Source organism: Nelumbo lutea, chromosome 1 (assembly GCF_056320005.1).
Source record: "Nelumbo lutea isolate HS-2025 chromosome 1, American lotus-T2T, whole genome shotgun sequence".
Taxonomy (NCBI): Eukaryota; Viridiplantae; Streptophyta; class Magnoliopsida; order Proteales; family Nelumbonaceae; genus Nelumbo; species Nelumbo lutea.
Window position 1 is genome coordinate 9,901,475 of NC_142684.1, and position 6,269 is coordinate 9,907,743.

The following is a 6,269-nucleotide window of genomic DNA, read 5'->3' on the forward strand; positions in this document are numbered from 1 at the left end:
TAATAGGGAATGGCCAAGTCATAAGCTATGCATTAGTATAAGACTTATTGGAATAATAAAGTATATTTATTTACTTTAATGCATTAACTGAAAAGCACAAAATGATTCATAAGAGATCTCTATTAGGAAAAGTGTTTTCTAATATATATGCAAATAATAAGGAGATTCCCATGCACTCTTACTTTTAGTTTGTCTTACTGCCGTACAAAAAAGACTAAATTTTCTGACTAGCACCATTTCATAATTTCCACAAGAAAAATAAGCATAATTATCTGCATTCTGCAATTCTGAATAATTCTGTTCGTATTATTACATCCTGTCCACTAAGCTGGCCACTGTTTATTCAAAATTTGCCATAATATCAAACAGTAACAAGTTTTATTTTATCATACAAAGGTCCAAATATATAAACGTGTCTTGAACACTAACAAATAACCATGCCCACCAAGTACAATCAGAATTTTTTAATAGTAATAAAAACTGAAAATAAAAACAAATCTCAAACAAGAAGATCAACCCACCGATTTTCTTTCAGGTTCCAAGACACTGTTTAATCTTTCAAGCACACTATCATCAGCCAAAGATATCTTATCCACAAGAAGTAGATCCCCATCCTTCATTGTTCGTACAGCAAGAGGTCCATCCTGCCACATAAATATGGTCTGCCACTTCTGGGATAGCTCAACTAGGTCTAGTTTAACTTGCTCAAGGCTATCAAGATCCTGCTCAGTGACGTCAGAGTGTGAAACCACACCTTGTCTATAACTATCTATAATTCTTGTCAGCCAATCAAGAGTTGAAGAAGCTTGGACAATGTCTGTAGATATCATCTGCACTGAGAGAAATGCATAAGCATACATAAAGCATCAAGCAAGTAAAAGAACCTCATTCAAGGAAATATTGACATGGACAGGATAATACATGCATTGTCGCCAGGAGAGTGGAGAAAAGCCTTTGACAGTATCAGTTTTTCAACCAAATATTTGAACTCTCCTGTTAATCTTGACCTACCTCGTACAGGATAAAACCCCTGAACTTTTTATGATGGTTAACTTGTAGATTATCATATTCTAACAGCAATAAGCAATCAGAAGTTTCAAAACAGAAACCACTAAAATGCAATCCCTCATTAAAGAAAATCTGTAAAAGAAAGAAACAAACCCCAAGAAAATCAGATGTCTCCGCGTACTGATGGCAATTCAAAATATGCAATTTTAACTTTAAAATAATGCTAAGTAACTGGCAAGCAGTTGTCTTCCCACCACCAGTCTCACCAACAAGAAGGACAGGCTCATGCAACTTGAAGCAACACTCAACAAGAAAATATAACCTCCACATGAAGTAGGTTCAGCTTACAAGTTCACAAAATCATACTTTCCAAGACTCTGACACTTCTGATCATTCACTGAAGTTTAAAACAGAAAGACTATCAGCTGGTTCCTGAATTATAAAAGGTTAAACAGTTAGCGAAGTTTATACACAAATATAAAATTCCCATCAGCTTCATAAAAGGAAAAAAAATGACCAAAAAAGGAATTCAAGTAGCACATTGACTTCCAGATAATTAACAAAGATTCATATTTTCTATGATGATTCACACTACTTGTTCATGAAATGTATCCAATTACCACCTAGGAATCATTTCTATCTCAATTATTCCTGACTCCTAAAGAGAGAGGACAAATGAAACCACAGAAGAAAAAACCTCTGAACTGATGATATCCCTATAACCAATCATCTAAACTCCAACAGAAGCAGTCAACATTCAACTGAACAAACATGTCCGAAGCTACATGAACAAACTGTACTTCCTTGGATTAAGATAACAAGATCAGAACTGCCAAGTTACAGGATTATGAACGACATACTTTCCTACTCCATGCTCAAATAAACAATCAAAAAACAAAAATCCATCTAAAAACACAAAAATAAAGTATAACTGCACAACAGGCAATTCCACTTTCTGTTGTCAAGACAATAATGAGCACAAGAGAGGGAGGGAGGGAACAAACCTGCCGGTACAAGTTGTCTGTGGCAGGTTTTACCCCAAGATGTCTCTCCAAGATCTCCTGGACAACTTTATTCTCATTTTCATCTCGCAACCCTTCAGACAAAAGAAAATAACCATCTTTGGCCAGATCTTAATATGAGTTACCAAAGGTATGAAAACAATCAGCCCATTGAAACAGATCCCTTGGAGTTATGAAACCATGCTTTCCAGCAAAAACTTTGCTACTCTGGCGATGCAACTGCAAGTTCTTCATAATTTCAACCATTTTTTCGCATAACCTTCAGGAATTTTGCACCTCCTCTCTAGTATTGTGCTCAATTCATCTTCAGGAATCTCATCAACATGTATTTCAACAAAATGGTTGCGAAATGCTCAAGAAAGCATCTTACGCCCACCATAAAATGTTGGTGGGTTTTGGGTGGCAAAAAGCATAAAATCTGGATGAGCAATCACTGTTTCCTGCAGTTCAGGAACAAAAAGCTCTCTGTTGTCATCTAATAACCGGTTTAATGCTTCCAGAACATCCAAAGGTGCAAGGTTAAGCTCATCTAGAACAATCCAGTATCCATTTCGAACAGCCTCAACCAATACACCTTTCTTGAAACACAAGCTTCCCATGAGCATCAGTAATAATTAGAGCCCAAGTATTCTTGCAGATCAGTATGCTCATGGTTATTTATATGAACAAATTCATGACCAGTTATTGCAGCAAGATACTGAACAAGGCTTGTCTTTCCACTAGAAGTTGGACCCTGTAAAAGAACGGGATTTTATTAATGAAAATAGCACGTGCAAAGTTCCTTAAATGCTCTTTGACACTTTTTGTCAGGACATAATTCTCCAAGAAAGCATCATCACTCAATTTCCCCTTATCCAAGAAGTAAACAATCAAAGGGAACATTTGGAGGCATATTTCCACCTTACAAATATGATGGTATCATACTGTTCATAAACTTGAAACAAGGACTATCCAGTGCACAGTATAGAGACCTTAAACTGAACTGGGGCTTCTGATTAGCCTCTCTTCAGGTTCCTTCTTGGCTTCTTTGTAAAAACACACAATTTTATTTACCAATTCTCTATTGGGACTGCTGTAATCCATAAATTGTTTCACAAATGGAGTCAAATATTCTTCATCTAACACATCATTAACAAAATACTATGTAAACCTGCTTCTCAACGAATATGGCAAGTTCCTCTTTCCAGCTTCAGTAGCAGGATTCATAAAAGCAAATATACGAAAATCAGGATGTCAACGAATATAATCAACATCTCCCCTTTCAGCTAAACAAATTAAACTATCGTCTCCTTCCAAAACCCCTGTAATTCTCTGTAGCATCTCAGGAGGAGCCAAATTTATTTCGTCAAGTAATACCCAATTACCATTTTTAATTGCTGTCACAAATGCTCTTTCCACAAACAAAAAGACCATAGCTGAAGAGCCAATCTCTCTACGTGCTGTCTCAAGTTTCATGGAAAAACGCTCCCAAGCTTGGATGAGTTCTTCACTCAGGTCGCTTTCACTTTGTACCAGATAGAGATCTACCAACCTCACAAACTTGCTTCCTGGAAAAACCAAGGCCTTTCTGACATCCATTTAAAACCATTTTCCAGTTCCTATCAGACACATGTTTTCTCAGACAAACAAGAAAATCCCCATTGTCCTGCATACAAGCATAGAAGAGTACTGTCATATTTTGCCTCTTTATCAACAAGAAAAGAAGCTATAAAGAAAAAAAAATGCAATCAAGGTTATTATCATCCAATCATAGTGGAGGAATGGCGAAACAGGATTCATGTTGACCAATCCCATATAGTTGGCGTAAGGCTTGGATCATGATGATCATCATCCAATCATAGTGGAGGAAAGTTGCAATTATCAAACAAATTATCCAAAAAAAAAGTTGCAATTATCAAATACCAAGTCCATGATGGAAAAAATCGGGACACATATGATATCACCAGTCACAACAAGATAATGTTTATAGCTAACCAACTGATAAAAGATTGTAATAACAACAATAAGAAGACAAAACTACAATTTCAGGATAGATGATCCCTAGTACAGTTGGCTCCTACCTTCCACATTATAGCAAATTGAAGTACAGGGACAAGCAGAAATTCAGAAAAGGAGATTGAGTTTGGGGATGGGAATAGATAAGCAAATTATAAACAGGTATTCATATAAATCTTGGATCTGTAGGCTTAAAGCCACCCAATAAGTCTGAAATGTCACTTTGTTGGCTTAAGTTCTGCAAGATAAGCAAATTAGCATTCAATTTCTAGTCCACATGATAAGAGTCCCGTACACAAAAGAACCATCATAATGACAAACTGCCTAGACTGAATACCAAGACTGTAAGTGATTAACCAAGCCTCACTGCAAGATTCTGTACAAGAGTTGTTTTTCCAGTAACAGTTTCACCAACCAAAAGAACTGGCTCATTGCACTTAACAGAACATGCTATCCTCTCAAGAACATGTAGTGAACTACAGATATCCACAAAAGGTTTCTTTTAGTGATGTAACTGCAGAAAACACATCAAGGAAAGTCAACCAATGTCAGAAAGTAAGCAACAAATAATATAAAACAGAGTAAGTGCTTACATGTAATGCAGCCTTCAGTGCATTTGTGGGTAACCCTTCCAACTCATAAATCTGATTGCAAATCCTGCAGGAAAAAAAAAATTCAGATTTTTGTACTTGATGCTCATAGCACAAACGTATCAGACACAATGATTAGAAAAGACAGACACCTGAACTATGGGCTTATTAAGAGGATATAATGTTTCTGCTTCTGACATCGGTACTCCCCACATCTTTGCTATTTGTCTCATTATTAACAGTCGAATTTCAGAAGAAATTGAAGAAGATGCAAAAATAAATACAAACCCACAGTTTATTAAGTAACCAGTAGAAACAAGTAGATAGTCATCCATCACATTATCACAAGAAGGAATAAAAAGTGGAAATCAAATACAACCTCTTGACAAATGCTTTTACTTTCATAAGCTGATAAGCTAAGCCCCATAAAGTTAAAACCTTGACCTGTGATTCTTTTGCACCATTTCAGCAGATCCCTGTAAATATATAACAAAACATGAAAAATAATGACATCTGTTGGGGTCTTATTATGCACAGAGTTGCTAGAGAGGCACTATCTACCCTAAAGAGAACCTGCTTAAAACCAACACATCCTCCAGGCTGGTAAGATGGAGAAGAATTGACCTTTCCAAATGTCTCTGACACAACAGAAATCAATTTTGTAAGGATTATATTAGTCTTGAAAGCACCGGCATATAAGAACAGCAGAGAATACCTATAAGTTTCTCAGCAATAGTCTCCAAATTTGGATACCATGCATTCACTATATCAAACAGATCTTCACGGTTTGACAGTCCAATCATCACTCTTATCAAAAGGACACCAAAGGAGATATTGCCTGTTACTAAAAAGTACTGTTTGGTCAATAAACAAAAAACTAATGTACTAAGTGTTAACTAGCAACCATTGCTTTAATCTATCATCATAAGTTGAGCAAACTACAAACATTCAGACCCAAATAAAAGAATTGTAACAAACATGGACTTAAAATATTTGACTCTCATTTCTAAGGATAGTGGCTCTGTGTTATCATAGAAGTTAAAACAACAGACTTAATAGTTCCAGATAGTCTTGCATTTTTCAAAAATGTATATACTACCAAATATTTTAAAAAGTAGGTTTATTGTCAAATTACAGGCTAAAAGTATAGCTGTCAATTGTAATCAGGTGTTATCAGGTCAGACCCAATAGTCCCAATTAATAATTACATAGGTTCTGGGTTTGTTGTCAAGAATATCTAATCAGAAACAGGTGGAGAAATAAAAAGTCTAAGAGTGAATAAAGAGGTTAAAGTTGCTCATTCTGGACTCCAACGTAAGAGAGGCTTTGGCTCATCACTGCTGCAATTCGAACGTTTGAATCATCTCCGCCGATGCAATCTCCTGAAAGTGGCAATGCGTGAATGTGTCAGTCATGAGGATTATTAATAAATTAATTAAAGTTACAAGCAAAACAACAGCAATTGAGCAGTTAGTAACCCACACACCCACGACAACATCAAGTCATTTATCCCACGGAATTAAAAGGAAACGGAACTGAAGAAAGCTTGGGATGTTTCCTATACTTTCATTGATATCGAAAACCGGGAACGTAGCAAAGCCTCGAGCAATCTAAACTACGCATGTAACCAAAGCAAAATAGTAACCCACACACC

At 36.1% G+C, this 6,269-nt stretch overlaps 1 long non-coding RNA gene across 9 annotated transcripts; it reads right to left on the bottom strand.

Annotated features, from left to right (window-relative positions):
* Window positions 1-246: 246 nt before the first annotated feature.
* LOC148873450 (uncharacterized) lies at window positions 247-5,817 on the bottom strand. Of its 9 annotated transcripts, none has more exons than XR_016100208.1 (8): window positions 5,331-5,817; window positions 5,177-5,253; window positions 4,995-5,091; window positions 4,619-4,682; window positions 4,091-4,539; window positions 2,013-3,675; window positions 922-1,440; window positions 247-830 (listed from the first exon to the last, which is right to left on the bottom strand). It is a non-coding gene; the product is annotated as an uncharacterized LOC148873450 (long non-coding RNA). The 9 variants fall into 9 exon arrangements; XR_016100213.1 differs by having other exon boundaries at window positions 4,363-4,539; window positions 5,189-5,253; window positions 5,331-5,815; XR_016100215.1 differs by having other exon boundaries at window positions 4,468-4,539; window positions 5,331-5,815.
* Window positions 5,818-6,269: the final 452 nt, after the last annotated feature.